This window comes from Leuciscus leuciscus, assembly GCF_965113295.1.
Source record: "Leuciscus leuciscus genome assembly, chromosome: 2".
Lineage (NCBI taxonomy): Eukaryota > Metazoa > Chordata > Actinopteri > Cypriniformes > Leuciscidae > Leuciscus > Leuciscus leuciscus.
In genome coordinates this window covers 15294065-15310921 of record NC_138726.1, presented here as the reverse complement: position 1 = coordinate 15310921, position 16857 = coordinate 15294065, and the positions used below count along the sequence as shown (strand labels likewise).

General features: G+C 40.3%; 2 long non-coding RNA genes across 2 annotated transcripts; one reads left to right on the top strand and one right to left on the bottom strand.

Annotated features, from left to right (window-relative positions):
* Window positions 1-911: 911 nt before the first annotated feature.
* Window positions 912-1845, bottom strand: LOC309486412. Its single transcript, XR_014201534.1, has 3 exons — window positions 1564-1845; window positions 1278-1339; window positions 912-1146 (listed from the first exon to the last, which is right to left on the bottom strand). It is a non-coding gene; the product is annotated as an uncharacterized lncRNA (long non-coding RNA).
* Window positions 1846-11025: 9180 nt separating this feature from the next.
* On the top strand, window positions 11026-15663 carry LOC309493514. Its single transcript, XR_014203959.1, has 3 exons — window positions 11026-11353; window positions 12636-13180; window positions 15247-15663. It is a non-coding gene; the product is annotated as an uncharacterized lncRNA (long non-coding RNA).
* The last annotated feature ends 1194 nt before the right edge of the window (window positions 15664-16857 follow it).

The following is a 16857-nucleotide window of genomic DNA, read 5'->3' as shown; positions in this document are numbered from 1 at the left end:
ATTTTTTTGTGATGTTTATTTGTCACTTGTTTGTCCTGGGGCTTATACGAAGCCTGAAGGCCTGGTGCTGGGGCCTGAAGCCGGTTTAGGTGGCTAGCCAGCTATGTTTCAGTTTAGTTTCCGCCAACCCTGGGTTTTAGGTACTATGAAAGTAGCTCGGCTTTAATCGGAGTTCGTTGCCATGGTATCTTACGCTGCACGGCTAACCTGCTCCGGGGCAGGTTATGTTCTGGATTCAAGATCTCAGACTGAAGTTTGACCAATCAGCTGAGAGCAAAGAAACATATAGGTGACGTAACTTATTCCCAGGGTCTGTTGCAATGACTTCACCTTTTCTTCCAAATTCTGTGACATCTCAGCGCAAATTGTTAGACGAGCACTTCGTAGAGAAAGAGTTTTTAGCCAGACAAAATCCCCTTGCCTTTCCTGATGGTTATTTGTTTGAAAGATACAGATTTTCCGCGGAAGCAATGTCTTATCTTTGCGAACTTGAGCCGCACATAAATCATTTAACACGTCGAATTCATGCACTTACTGTATCGCAAATATTGCGTTGCGTTTTTTTTGCAAGTGGTAGGCTACATACTTGCACGGTGGGTGACGCACAGAAGCTAGGGGAAAACATGGTTTGTCAAACCATTCGCAAGGTCGCTGTGCAGGAGTACATGGATAGTTTCATTAATAGTGTTCCCCGGACATTTATCGACCATGTCCATAAAAGAGGGCTTTTATAAAATTGCCGGTAAGATATATTGATAGGGTCACATGAACACATTTTTTTTTTTTCAAAAAGCAAATTTCACAAATGTACTATACAATACATGTTAAGAATTATTTTAAATCTTTTTTATTATTATTCTGTTAATCTTATGATAGGATTCATTGCAACATGTATGCAGTCGAAAGAGCAAGACAAAGTTGCATTAATAAATATTCATACTAAAGTGTTACTTGGTTAAATAAGTTCACATACTGAGATCAGTTTTATCCAGCTGTTTGATCTCCAATTTTCTTTTCTTTTTTTTTTTTTTTAGCCTCCTCAGCTCAGTCCAGCTCCTTTAGTGAACAGTCTAGTTCAAGACTATTTAGTGTGCAGTCTAGTTCAAGACTCCTTTTGTACAGGGCCCTGACTGAGTCGGTTTCCACCTGAAACATAATTCCACCACAAACATGATCATTACAAGTTTTCTGGAGGCTCAACAAATCACAAAAAGTTCCTTGACTTCCTACAAACACAGGACTGACTGTAATTTATGTCAAGGGTTTTAAATCCTTACACATTTCTTCTGAAGCCCATTGAGGTAGAGGCCTCAGTTTCTGGGGCAGGTTGTGAAAAATCCTACAATAAAAGAGATGTGTAAGGGCCAGTTCCTTTTTTATGCCACACATTCAAATGTTTGCCATAATAAAAAGCCCAGTGCATTCACATCAGCAACTGTCTGAGAACACACAGACAGAGTATCTTCATCAATTCCCCCACCCTAATAAATAAAAATAGGCCAATGTAAAGCGTAACTGTTGTAAAGCAGGTTATGTTTGGTGTTATGTCTGCTGCATACTGACCTCTGTGTGGGAGACTGTGTGTATGTGTGCTGGCTTCAACAGTGACACTGTATTTCCCTCTACTGCAGAACATACAGTCAGCCATATTTAAAACTTAAAAGTAGTAATGTATTGCACACGTACCCAGTGTTACTTGCTTAGAGGAGCCAGCACCAGGGTCAGATTGTACAGCACCTGTAATCCCATCCATAATCGGCCGTCCCTTATTGCCTACTCAGAGCCAACTCCTCCGCCACAGTGTATTCTGGTTTTCTGAATTTAACTCTTTATTTCTGTTTGCTGCTGTAGCGACAATGACGTCCGGCCAGCTGCTTTTCAAATTAAGTGAATCATGAGGGTGTCGAACACATCTTCTTTGTCCTTAGGAAGACGAGCTCTGGTTAATATTACTCCCTAAGGGGTAATTCACCAGCGCCGGGGTGTCTGGAGTCCCCCCCAGTTCAGCGCGTGACTTTTATAGACTCGCAACATTCCAACGCACACACACAAACACACTCTGGACTTTGAAACAGAAACCCCCCTTACAGAAAAGGACTTTTACCCATAAAGTCACTCTTAAATGTACTAAATATATCCCTTTTTGTTTTAAGAGGTGTGTGTAAACCATAGGGAAGCATATATGTCCTATTGTAACATTAATAGAACTGCAAATGCCTATACTAATGCATAATAATGTATCTTTGCATTGCTACAACGTCTATATTCTATTTTTGATATCTCTGTAATCCTCTCCAGCTAACGGAGTTGAATTTTGATAACCAGTTGCAATAATTTGTATCGTTTGACACCTTTCATATGTCTGGAGCAAATCTTCTCAAATTCGATCTCTCACATGACAGTCAAAGTAGGGGTTTCTTCACAAACAAAGAAACCTCTTCCCGCTTCAGATCAGAAGATCCGATTCGCTGTCGCCACGAAAAAGGGGGCGTGGGACACTGCTCACGGGACACTGATAAAAGTCCAAACTTTCAGTTTGCTCTCAACTCTCAACTCTCAGCTCTCAACCCTCATCTTCCTCTTCTCCACGCGCAGCGCTTCTCCTCTCAACGCAACCAGCTGGACAGGTCTTGGCTTCTCCTCTGGGACGCATGCCCGCGTCATGTAGAAGCTGCCGTTCTTTTGCAACTAAGTTCCTACTCGCCTTTCCCCGCCACAAGGGAAATGATCTGAACTTTCTCGGTAACGTTAAATTCAAGTGAGCCTTTACATCGTCTCTATCACGTTATGTTTTATGTTTTTGTTTGTTTAAATGTTTGTTTGTTTTACTGTTTGCATTTTTACTTACGTTTATATTGTAGCTCATATAATCTCTCTCTAGTTTACATTTATTAAAAATCCATTTATACTTTAACTGTCTCTGTGTTTGAAAACCCACCTTGTAAGTCCATGAAATCAAAGATCTAAGCTACAAGCTCGATATTATAGACTACCTTGAGTAGTTTTAATTCATAAACTCAGAAAGTTTGATGTTTGTGGCCAGAAGATGAAACTTTCTGTTTGTAAACAGGGATACTCCTTCTTAACTGATAATCTTACATTTATTCGCTGGACGAATGACTGATGACGAGACCAGTTACAGAACGAGGTATTTCCGAAAATTGATAAAGTAATGTATATGCGATTTATGAATTATGACCATGAGTTATGATTAGTAATATTTCCCAAATTCCCTATATTCTTGTGCTAATTCGCATTGACCCAGAGTCATTTACGTTACACTGCAAACAAGTGTTTGGGATAAAATGTTCACAAAAGTAATAAAAGGTTGTGGTAAACACTCACCACTTTGAATTATATTTTTATATTTTGTCTTTATCTGCTGCCAAGAACATTTAGAGTTGGGGTTGCATCTAAAAATCTAAAAATCAATGGATATTAATCTTTCTTAGTACATAGTACATGCACATTTTTTATATATTATAAAAATAGGCTATATTACAATAGGCTACACATACATATATACATACATAATTTTACATAAATATAGAACGTATTTGTTTAACTTACACATTAACAATCAGCAATCTTTCTCCAACAGTCTTCTCTTGCTTTGGCAGCAGAGACCGTATTGTTTCGAGCTTGAAATACATATTTAAATTCATCGTAATTCTGAATGATTATCTCTTGCTCCTCCGCGGAAAAATATATCGCTCTCGCTCTACCCGCGATTGGTTGTTCAGGGTCAACGTCACTCTTTTATGTGCACGCGCGCGTGGAGTAATCATAGCTTAAGGATCAAAGCCTGACTCCTCTGCCCTCCAACAACATTTTGATGGTAGTATGATGGCGCCAGTGTGTGTGGCTAGCCGTCTGCTGCTCCCGGTTGCATGGATGTTTGTCTTGTTTTTATCGTCTATTTTAAATACTGCAAACTCTCTATTAGTGTACTATCGCCAAACACTTCTTAGCATTAGATCGGCTTTTGATTATACGCCGATCTATATTGTGAACCGGGGTGGAACGAACAATTCAACCCCTCCACCGTTCCTTCGTGGATTACCTGCCTATCTCTGCCGAACCCCATGCTCTCTCGGGAGGAAGAAGCGGTTCAGACGCCGTGGCAAACGAGGTGGTCTGCTGGTTAAAATAAAGACTTTAATGGCTTTGTTCCCGAATGCCGACCCTCGCTGGATTTTGGGAGATCTCGACGTGGATTGTCGTCGGTATGTGCTTCAACGCTCTTGGGGTCCGAAGTATAGGTGGTTGGTACCTGTGACTGATGTGGATGTGGATAAAGAGCCTCCGGTCATAATTTATCGGGCATCCCGTTTTAAAAGAAGTGTGGACGCAACTCTCCATCGGTCTTTGGTCCGTGAATCTTCGTCGTTGAAAGACTCAACTCCCGTGAGGATAGCCTTGGTGAATGCTAGATCACTAGCTAGCAAGTCCTTCATTTTGAATGACTTTTTTACTTCTAAAGACTTGACATGTTGTGTGTGACTGAGACCTGGATCGGTGTTGGTGAGTCAAGTGTTTTTTCTGAAGTTTTACCTCTGAACTGTACCTACTTCAATTCTCCACGGCTTACGGGACGAGGAGGCGGAGTAGCAACTATTTTTAAAGAACAGTTAAACTGTAGTCGTCTGCCTTCTTCCTCCTACTCCAGCTTTGAACTCAGTGTTTTTGAATTAAGTCTGAGTTATTGTTTATCGCCCACCTAAATATAACAAGGACTTTATCGATGATTTTTCTGATTTTGTAGCCGGAATCATGACTAAATATGACCGGGTTTTAATTGTGGGGGATTTTAATATCCATCTGTGCTGTCCTGCCAAGCCTCTGGCCAAAGTCTTTTAACTTAACTCAGTTTGTCGTTAGTCCCACACATATAGGTGGACACACTTTAGATTTGGTTTTGACCTATGGCTTGCCTATTAGTAACATTAATGTCTGTGATGCCACGTTCTCTGATCATTTGCCTGTTTTATTTGAGATATGTATTTCTCGTGATTCTAAAGTGACTGTTCCAAAACGTCGCTGTCGGGCGATTAATCCTTCAACTGCTCAATTATTTTCTGAGGCTTTTAATGCAATTGAGGTCGATTATTCAATGCCCTCATGTGTGCTTAATACTGAAGATCTAACTTCATCGTTCTTTTTAACTTGTCAAAGTATTTTAGATACAGTTGCCCCTTTTAGGACGGTTCGAGAAAAATGTAGAGTTCAACCGTGGCTGAATGCTACTACTCAAGCTATAAGGATGGAATGCAGAAGGGCGGAACGCCGCTGGAAGAAGGATAAATTACAGATTTCATTTGATATTTTACAGTACAATTTGTCTAAATATCAAAAAAGTGTTAGATCTGAGAAATCAAAGTATCTCTCTAATGTTATCTGTAATAATTCCCATAAGCCAGCTGTGCTGTTCAGTACTATTAATGCTATTTTGAACACTCCCCAAGCTACTTGTTTAGAGCCTTCTGCCGAATTGTGTGAATTTTTTTTACATTTTTTTATTGATAAGATTGAAGCTATTAGATCTAACATATCCTCTCCATTGACTTTTTTATCCATTTCCTCTGAGTGCCCTGCTGTTTTTAATCAGTTTGCGCCGGTGTCTCTTGTCTCACTGAGAGAGATCTTTGTTAAAATGAAATTATCCTCATGTTGTATGGATATTGTTCCTCCACGTCTTTTAAAAGACTCATTTGAAGCTATTGGCCCTACTGTACTTGCGATTATTAATAGTAGTCTGGCCTTGGGAGTTGTATCTAAGTCTTTTAAACATGCAGCAGTGGAACCAGTAATCAAGAAATCTAACCTGGATTCATCAGTCTTTGCTAATTTTAGACCTATTTCGAAGCTTTCGTTTCTGTCTAAATTACTGGAGAAGGTTGTATTTGGACAATTGAATGCATTCCTAGATCTACACAGTATCCATGAAGTGTTTCAGTCTGGTTTTAAGTCCTTGCATAGTACAGAAACTGCACTGTTGAAGGTTTCTAACGACTTGTTACTTACTACTGAATCAGGGAACTGTGCGATTCTAATTTTATTAGATCTTTCGGCTGCATTTGATACCATAGACCATAAGATCTTGATTGCACGCTTAGAAAAATGTGTTGGTATTAAGGGTACTGCGTTGGCATGGTTTAAATCGTACTTGTCTGAAATAACGATCTCAGTTCGCCTTGGAGAATTTGCCTCCTCAACGGCTTCTTTTACGTGTGGGGTCCCCCAGGGCTCCATTTTGGGGCCTATTTTGTTTGCCCTGTATTTGCTCCCCCTGGGACATATATTTTAGGAAATTTGATATCTCTTTTCATTGCTATGCAGACGACACGCAAATTGATCTGCCTTTGAAAAGAAAAGACACTCCTATGTTAGCGCCTTTATTACGGTGTCTTGAGGAAATTCAGGCCTGGATGGCACTGAATTTCCTAAGTGTTAATGAAAATAAAACTGAAGTCATGTTGTTTACGCCGGGTGGCACTTATGAATCCTTACAGTTGGATCTTGGGGAATTGAATCCACTAGTGAAACCTCATGTTAAAAATGTAGGTGTTATTATGGACTGTGATTTTAAATTGGATAAACAGATTATATATAATATTATTATTATATTATATATAAACTTTGACTTTGACTTTGAGTTGACAGAGAAAGTTGATGAGCTGCATCATGGTACCAATAAAGCCTGATTGCATCGGTTTGGTTTTGTCAACTCAAAACTAATCCTGTAACCCCGAGTTTGTTCAGCTACCTACATGGTACAGGCCCCTGAGCAGTTAAACTGACCACTGTTCTTAAGAAAAATCCAGGTCCTGTAAATAGTTTGGTTTTCCAGCATATTTTGAATATTTGAACCCATTCCAAAAGTGACTATGATGTTGAGATCTATCCATTCACATCAAGGACAACTGAGGGACTCACACACAACTATTACCAAGGGTCAGTGTTGTGTACTCGAGACTCGGACTCGGTCTCGAGACCATATTTTAATGGTCTCGGTCTTGTCATGGACTCGTGTGCATTTTGACTCGGAATTGACTCGTACTCGAACATATTAGGACTCGGACTTATTCCCGAGTCCACTCGAGTCCCATTGAAAATATTTCATGATTGTTACTGTATGTTAATATTTCTTTAAATTGTATGATTGAAACGTCCAATGATTGCTGACTTTCTTGTGCGCAACTGCGCATGACTTGAGACTAACGTTCGCGCCACGCAAATGCAGCAGGAGCCTGGTCAGATCAGATGTGATGTGGAGCCTCTAGCTCAACTATGTATTATTGAAAATGTCTGTGTCACGGGTGACAAAATGCTGGGAAAAGCGGAACCTTTGTTTTCTTTTCATGTTCCCCGAGGGGAATTATTTTGGTGTAACGCCTCACTCCGGTTCCGGGTGTAGCGGAGATATTATCCAAACTAATTACCGCCGATGCACGACAGGTGTGAGGCAGAGAGGAGCGGTGTTTACACAGGCTTTCCGCTTCACAAGAGGAGGCTAAAAGAGCCACTCGAAGTCGAGTTGAGGTCAAGGTCGGAACTGGTAAAAGTCAATCGGTGTTCAGTTGATCAGTTGTTTGGCTGGGTCTCAGTCGTTGTGTTTTGGGGTAGAAGATCTCCTGTTTGAGTGCTTACATTTGATGCTGTGATCCTGGAAATTTGTGTAAGTGAAGAACTGTTATTGGAGTCTGTCGTTTAGAACTGCTTGTGGAATTCTACTGGATTGAACTGCTGCTTGGATCTGCGCTGGAAGAGGAAGGAAGAAAGATAAGTGAATTAATTTCATCATTGAATCAAATGTAAAGCTTGAAGAAAAGACTGTGAATGTGAAATTTACTGTTGAGGAGGACATCTGTTTCAGATACATTGGAGAGGAATTGAGAGTTGAATATTCCCGTTGAAATGCATGGATGAAGCGAGGCTTCTGATCAGCCCTACTGTGTGAGTGATTTGCAGTTGTTTGCCTTACCTGATGCACGTCGAATTAATGCTGTGGATTTGTAGTGAACACGAGTGCTGTGTGCTATGCTGAGAAGAGTCTTCCAACGCCTGCTTTCATTCTTGTGAGATGATCTACTGGTCTCCATCCAAATCGCAGAACGATACAACTGAACTGGTGAAGTAATGCTTTGTATTGTCCTCTCTTCCATTGAATATTGTCGTGAAGTAATTCCTCATTGAAGGCTCCGGTTAATCCTCTCCCTCTCTCTGAAAGTACAAGTCTCGTGAAGAACCGTATGGCTGTGGAAAAGTCTGAATCGTTATACTTACTGACCGAGCTCTGAAGATGTACAACATCGCTGGTAAAGCTACTTATCGAGCCTCTCGTTAATGTCTGATGAAAGTGTTTGATGTTAAGAGAAGAAACCTTACCTGTTACCGACCGTCTGAGTCCTGCAGATGTGCAGCAACGCTGTGAAGTGAGTTTTAAAGTCACAATTCCCCTTTCACGTCCTGATAAGAGAAGCTGCTGTTAAGAGAAGAAATTTTACCTGTTACCTACCGTCTGAGTCCTGCAGATGTGCAGCAACGCTGTGAAGTGAGTTTTAAAGTCACAATTCCCCTTTCACGTCCTGATAAGAGAAGCTGCTGTTAAGAGAAGAAATCTCACCTGTTACCTACCGTCTGAGTCCTGCAGATGTGCAGCAACGCTGTGAAGTGAGTTTTAAAGTCACAATTTCCCCTTCATGTCATGATAAGAGAATCTGCTGTTGAGAGAAGAATGCATTACCTGTGACTTCCCGTTTGAGTCCTGCAGATGTGCAGCAATGCTGCGAAGTAAGCTTTTAGAGTCACTGTCTCCCCATTGTGCCCGACGACGTATCTGATACTGAGAAGAATACATTACCTGTTACTTACTGTCTGAGTCCTGTAGATGTGCAGCAACGCTGTGAAGTAAGCTTTTAGAGTCACTATCGCACTATTGTGTCCCGAAGGCAGTGAAGAATCGATCCAGCGGCTACTCCGGTCAAATAGCCCTAGAAGAGGAGAGTTGCTTATTCTTTTCTCAAGTTGATTGCTATTCAATAAAGATTGTTACTTTTGAACTCAATTACTTGCCTCCTCTTTTGTCCATCTGTTGCGTGCCTGTGGTGTTGGCTCCTCACGGTGGTGTCTGGAGTGAGGGGCGGCTGGTCATCCGAGTCCGCCCCGGCCTGCACCGGTGACATCTGCCTTATCGTCCATAATTAAGTTTGCATATAAGAGCCACACAGAATTCGTGTGCAGTAAGACTCTTAAAAAGAAACATTCAGCAACATGTAAATTCTGCGGTGCATCAATTACCGAAGCAAAGGGAACAACTTCCCATTTCCATCGACATGTGGAGCGAAAGCACAGAGAAAAGTAAGATTAAGAACTCATTATTTATGTATATTATAGGGGTGGTGGTGGCGCAATGGATAAGACACACACCTTTGGTGTGAGAGACCCGGGTTCGAATCCACTGTGAGACACCAATGTGTCCCTGAGCAAGACACTTAACCCCTAGTTGCTCCAGAGGCGCGCGACCTCTGACATATATAGCAATTGTAAGTCGCTTTGGATAAAAGTGTCAGCTAAATGAATAAATGTAAATGTATATGCCTAAAATTTCACAATTTCCGGCGAAATCCGGAGGCGAAAGTTTCGAATCCCGTTGGCGGCCATCTTTTTTAGATGTTAATCGAGCATTAGCATTAATCGAGAGAGTAACCGCTCGTATATGCTCTGGAGAGCAGAAACAGATGCGTAGGGGACATCGTCGCTGTACTCGCTGTCCGTTTGGTGGACCTAACGCGGTGAGGACGCTGACGAGGACAGCGTAGGCCGTATAAGGCCTCAGCCTCGAGTGGTCGCTGCCTGACGAGCCCGCGCTCTACAGTCCGGCGCGAGGTTAACCCTCGCCCACACCCACCTAATCTGTCATTAATTTTTGTTTTGATAATAAATGGAGCCAGCCTCCAAAAGTGAAACCTGTCCTGGGATTTTTTTTTTTTATAGTTTTTTTTATACACTATTCGGTTGTTAAGTCGTGACGTAACCACTCTCCGATAATACTCTTTCCGGGTCCAAAGTCCAGGTCCTCTCTACCTACCTACCGCTTTCGCGAGTGTTTTGGTTATTATTGAGTGTTTTTACAATGCCGCAGTGCTGTGTCCCGTGTCCCGAGCTAACTCACTTCAACCTCGTAAATCTTCTTTTTCATTGATGCCTGGACTCTACCCTTAATTATGTCACCTGAGTGATGAGCTACACTAACCATTCTGTTGGTGTTAAAGGAATTTAAACCCTTTTTGACCGCCAAGGGTGCCTCACTAAGAAGGACGTGATCGTAAATAAATGTACAGGTTCCACCATTGTTATTTCTGGACGAGAGGAGCGCTTGGACCCGGAAAAGGCTAAACGTCATGCGTGACGTCAGACTTAACAATCGGATATTGACCCTTCGCAGGGAGCTTGATTGACAGGTGATCTGACCAATCATACTTCGCCATCCGCCATTTTGTCCGACAAAGCAGTCAGGAGAGTTAGTAGATTAACATGGGAGGATTTGAACTTGAAAAACGGAGTGTACTGACGTCTTTCCGTGGTTAAAACAGCATTCCTTCTTATGTTTGTTCATGTTTATTTGAGGCTATAAATTAACTAAAAGGAAGAGATGATCGGTTCTTGAGCAGCTTTAACTGATGCTCTACAGCGATCTTTCACGACACATTAAAGAGCCACAAAACGGTATTTATTGTTTAAATTTCTTTTTAAAAATGACCAAATTTGAAAGGTGAGACTTTGTTTAATATGTTTAATATCAAACGTAACCGAAAAGTAACCTGGTCTTTCCTGTCTGTCAGCGTGTTGTCATTCTCCTCTCTGCTCCGCAATGTATTTTTCACTCCGTGAGAACATGTGGTGTGGCGTGAGAACGGCGTAGCTTGTCGGACATAGCGACACAGGGGGGCGGATCTTTGGGAACGGCGTGTTTGTTGTCTTTACATTAGAATAATAATAATAACTGACCTAACACAAGGCGAGAAGTCTGTGACCATAAGCATGGTGGTTCCTACTGTTTTAGACTTAAACGCACATCTTCTGAAAATGGGTGAGATAAGATGCCAGTGCCAGCCTTTAATTAAGGCCCTTCACATCTCTCTACAAAGAAGATTTTCAGGAATATTTGTGAAGGCTAAAATGGCCAGAGACAGTGAATGTGAAGCACCCATGCCTTTTTACCAAGATGTGTACTTTCTTTCTGCAATGCTTGATCCGCAATTTGGTCTGAACTGGATTGACTTGGATGTTACCAACGGTGATGCTCCATCCCTAAAGAAGTTCAGAGAAGATGTAAAGAGGACTCTGACAAGTTAGTATTTTTCCCCATTTCACTGTATTTTAATTCCACTTTAACATTATAAATTATAAATATATAATTAAATAATAAATAATATATCATTATTTTGTGAATTAGGCTAATGTTTTCTACACAAAATCATTGTACATAAGGTAAAGAACATTCTGTAAAAATATAGCCTTGGAATTATAAGTGTCTGCGTGAGGCCAAGGTTTCAAAGTTTAAAATCATATTGAAATTAAGTTGTGATGCTCTAAAACTCATTATATTATGAGACCTTAGTCTGGATTTCATAGACAGGGTCACAAATATATTGCAATATTTTTAAATTGGCATTTAATTCATTATCATAGTTAAAAATATATTTTTTCTTAAAGGGATAGTTCACTTTGAAATTAAATTTTGGTATGTTTTAGCTTACCTCAAGGGCATCCAAGATGTAGGTGTCTTTTTTTCCGCAGTAGTTTCAATTTTGTTATTTTTAGGTCAAACCGTTTTTGTCTGTCAGTCATATAATGCAGGTCGATGGTCACTGTCTCAAAGAGCAAGCACAGAGTCCAAATTAAAACAATTCCCCATCGTCCAAATTAAACAATTCCCCATCGTAAGTACACATTGATGGCCTAAGACACGAAACGAGCGGTTTGTGTGAGAAAACGAACAGTATTTATATCGTTTTTAGCTCTTATACACAGCCACGTCCAAGTGATCTGAGAGCGCGCGCGCATCCTGGTGTTTGACGTGTACGCAGACTGGTGCATAGATATATACACTAGATGTCGCCTTAAAGACATTCGTTCCAATGAACTGCCGTAGACAAGGCGACATCTAGTATATATCTATGCACCAGTCTGCGTACACGTCACACACCAGGATGCGCGCGCGCCCTCAGATCAGTTGGACGTGGCTGTGTATAAGAGCTAAAATCGATATAAATACTGTTCGTTTTCTCACACAAACCGCTCGTTTCGTGTCTTAGGCCATCAATGTGTACTTACGATGAGGAATTGTTTAATTTGGACGATGGGGAATTGTTTTAATTTGGACTCTGTGCATGCTCTTTGAGATAATGACCATAGACCTGCATTATATGACTGACAGACAAAAACGGTTTGACCTAAAAATATCAAAATTGAAACTACTGCGGAAAAAAAGACACCTACATCTTGGATGCCCTTGAGGTAAGCTAAAACATACCAAAATGTAATTTCAAAGTGAACTATCCCTTTAATGATGACCTCAGCAAAACTCATCCAAATATTTATGCAATATTGTATTATGCTGTTTTTTTAAGATGCACTGATCTCAGCTGTAGAGAGTGTGGCAGATGGTGTAGAAGCTACTCAGCAGACGAATGCAGATGATTCTTCATCAAAGAATTCTCCACCACCAACCAAACTGACACGGCTAGTAGCCCGCTACAAAGCCCACAAAACCCAGTGTAATCTTACGGTGGATGCCAGTATCTCTGATCAGATAACTAAATACTTAAGTGACATTCAGGATCCGGCGTGTAGTGACACAGCACTTGTCTTCTGGTCTAAAAACAAGGACAAATATCCCCAACTGCATGCACTAGCAGTGAAACTTTTGTCAATCCCAGCTTCCTCTGCACCAGTAGAGAGAATTTTTAGTCGGGGTGGATTGATCATGAGACCACATCGTGCTCGGTTGGGTAGCAGGATGGTCTCCTCACTTATATTTTTGAAAAGTAATAATGCGCATCTGTAATCTTCACAACTTCTTCAAGTGTACATATTAATTCAAGACATTGTAAGGATATTAGCAGTCATTTGTTTAGCTTAAAGGTTAAACGTTTTGTTACAGTTGAACATACATGTAGCGACAATGAGTATGAACCAAACACAGACTAATCTTCTTCCAGAAGATTAATTCAAACTTTCCACTTCCTGCCGAACAAAGAGGAAGATTTGGTCAGGACTTTGTATCCTCATCAATCTTGTCACAGGATCCAGGCGCCAACCAGTCGGGCTATTTAAAAGAGCCCCCAGCACTAACACATAACTGGTCAAATGCTAGCTTTGTTGTCAAATTACTGATTGGTTAAGAGAAAGACAGAGACCAAGGCATCACACAAGTGTCTTCACATTCCAGATTCAAATTACCCAACCGAGCCATGAATCATTCACAGTCTCCAGGAAGTCTGTAACCAAAGACTTTTATTGGTTAACTTCGATAGTGTGCAAGACGGATCGATACCAGCAGATGTTGTTTTCCCCCACAACATTCCTGACCCCTTCCCCCTTAGGACCCCTGAACGAACAAACAGAGTCCGTTTCTCTCTAAACCAGAAAACTGAGATTTTTCCTACAGTATACATAAAACTCATTCAAGAACAATTTTCAATGGACTTAAAATCAAACATCATGCAACTACATAACTCTATTTTGTGTCTGCAACTTATATGTGTGTTTAATATGCTTAGATACCATATAACTCATGTAATGTTATAACTGTTAGATGTTTGAATGAAAGTGTGTTGTGTTTCATATCAGTATGATCGTATGCTCTTGATTCAAAAGATGGCTTGATTGAAATCTGTGTAAAATGTTTCATATTCTTATAATACTGATCATGTCTAAACTGTGGCATCTGTTCTCTCTGTTAGTAAGGAAACCCCCCAGATAAGATAATTTACGATCAGAACTGAAAAGAACGCCACCTCCTCAAGTTAGCCAGTGTCTAATTGGCCAGAACTCATCCTTGGAGGTTGGACAAACTTTGAGTTTAAAATCTTAGACCCGAAACAAAGTTCTCTCTCTTCTCTCTGCTCTCTAACTCTGCTCGTTCAAAATGTTCTGATAGAGAAGAGCCCTGCTCTCTCTTCTCTTGGCTCTCTAACTCTAGCTCTCTGGGTTCACCCCCAAGAAACGCTCTGCTACCACTCTCAAGAGAGATGGGCAGAAAAAGGATGAAGATCTCAATCAGACGAGTAACCATGTAAACGCAGAGACAAAGAACCCAAATTAAGATCAGAAGAACGGGTTCAACAGCTTTATTCAAGCCATCTTACTACTCTCGTCTAAGTTGTCTTTTCTTTTCTAAGTTTTCCTTTATTTTCCGTTGTGAGTCTCGGTTCTAAGTTAAGTTTTGCGACAAGATTTCGAGCCACGTTTCTTCTGCAAAGCCAGCTTCAAACAAAGACTTTCATTCCGCCAGCACCCCACGTGACTGGCCGCCCCAGACCCAGGCACAAGGACACCAGCCAACAAACGGACCGGGAAAACCCCTTTCACGCAACAAAAGGGAATCCCCAAAAGCAAAGACAAGCAAGTATCTCCAGACTAAGAGCTGAACTGGTGTATGGATATAAATTGAATAACCTGTCTAAGAAACGATAGAAGGGTTAAATTAATGATGGATGGTTCGTTCCAGGTCATGTCTTATAAGTGCATAAACTTGGGATTTCATCCTCTCACTCTTAAACTCACTCTTAAAACTTAATCTTTCCTTACTCTTTTCCTTCTGCAACTCGTATGAATGTGTGTGTTTGTGTTAGATATTAGTTTTATGTGTTAGTATATAATCAATAAAGTATTGTTTGTATTTGAACAAAGAGATTACTTGTGTTAATCTGCTTATACATTTTATTGTCTTGAACTTCGATTTAAGGTACCTATGCTTTTACCCGTGATTATTTCTTAATTTATTGTTAGCTGGGGATTAATTCTTTCTTGGCCAGGAAGATATTATATTTACTAGAGTTAATACTTGTTTATGCTTTCTGTTCATTGGATGAACTGATAAAATGATCATACTATTGATTCTGCTACAGTAAATTCTGAAAATAATTAAAAATAATTAAAATATTAATTATTGATCATAATCCGTTATGAATAATAATTAATTAGATGTATACGTGGGCGTATAAACGCTGCATACAGGTATAGTGGTACAGTAATGTTATGTGTACGTATATAGTGGTGCAACAATGTTTTGTGGACTAAAACACTTAAGCTTAAAGGTTAGAAGTTTTGTTACAGTTGAACATACAGATATAAATGTCATCTGGTCTTACTGTATAGTGATACAACAATGTTATGTGGACAAGAGCACTTACTGATTGATAATTGTATAAGTAATAATTGTAATAAAATGACCATGATATATTTGATTTACTGTTTGAGTATGGTGCCAATTTTATTGTTACAACCAAATATTTTACATATTCTTGAAGATATCTTTAGGTCTGGTTTTTAGACCCAACCTTAGGTTATCCAACCTCTCTGGTCTCGGTCTCGACTCGGACTCGACTCTCTCTGGTCTCGGACTCGACTCTCTTTGGTCTCGGACTCGACTCGGACTCGAGTGAGTTGGTCTCGACTACAACACTGCAAAGGGTGAAAGATAAGTTAAAGTAGATGACAAACATGTCTGTTCATTACAGTGTGCTTTTAATTGTTCATTTGTATCACTCTCCTGAAATAGTTTACAGTGTGCAGTGGTGGAAAGAGTACTGAAAAAAATACATTCCAAAAAATATAGTGTGAGTAGAGTAAAAAGTACTTGTCCAAAAAACTACTTGAAAAGAGTAAAAAAGTAGCTTATTTAAAAGTACTAATGAGTAGTGAGTACTGAGCTGCGGATTTTACCCTCTTATAATAAAAAAAACTGTACACTACAATTAGGCTACAATTTTTAGAAAACATTGTCACAGATCTGCACTACATCTCCCATCACTCTCCTTGGTTCCCACCTGCATGTCATTCCCAATCACTCACACCAGCACCTCATCATCACCCTCATTACTGCCTCTATAAATACAGACACCTCACCCCAGCTCATTGTCTGGTCTTGTTTCACACGAAGCGGACTACTCTCACCGTCTCCAGCGATCTCCCTGTCTTTCCCTTTCCACAATGTCTCCAGTGATCTCCCCCTTCCACAGTGTCTCCAGCGATATCCTCCTTCCACAGTGTCTCTGTTACGTCTCCCTTTTAAAGAGGTCCAGGGGTAATAGGCTAAGTAACATAAGTGTTAAATTTAGATCAATAACTAAAAAGAAAAGAAATCAGGTTCTGATAACTTATGTGTTGAGATGAATCAGACAGAGACAGATATGGTTAAATACTTTTTAGTAGGCCAAAATAATACACCCGATTGTTTTACAGTGTCAAAGTGAATAAATCCGGATCGCCAACTAAACTACAGTAAGTAACAAACATAAATACATGAGGTAGCATGCGCTCCTTACCGGATGTGTATAAACAAACTCAAACTTTAACGTGTTGCATTGTGTAGGTCACGTGACAGACTAACTATCCCTCCTCTCTGAGTTTGGGAAGATTGAAGAAAGACCAACAAAGTCACGTACCGAAATAATCAAACAATACAAACTTGAGAAATAAGAAACAATCGAGGCTAGTGACAAACAACAAGACACCAGTCAAATGAGAGAAAACACACCTCTCCTTACCTCTCGTCACTTCCAAGTCTTTATACGGAGAAGGTGAGTTCGGATTGGTTCTTTGGGGGGGATGTCGTCACGTTGACTA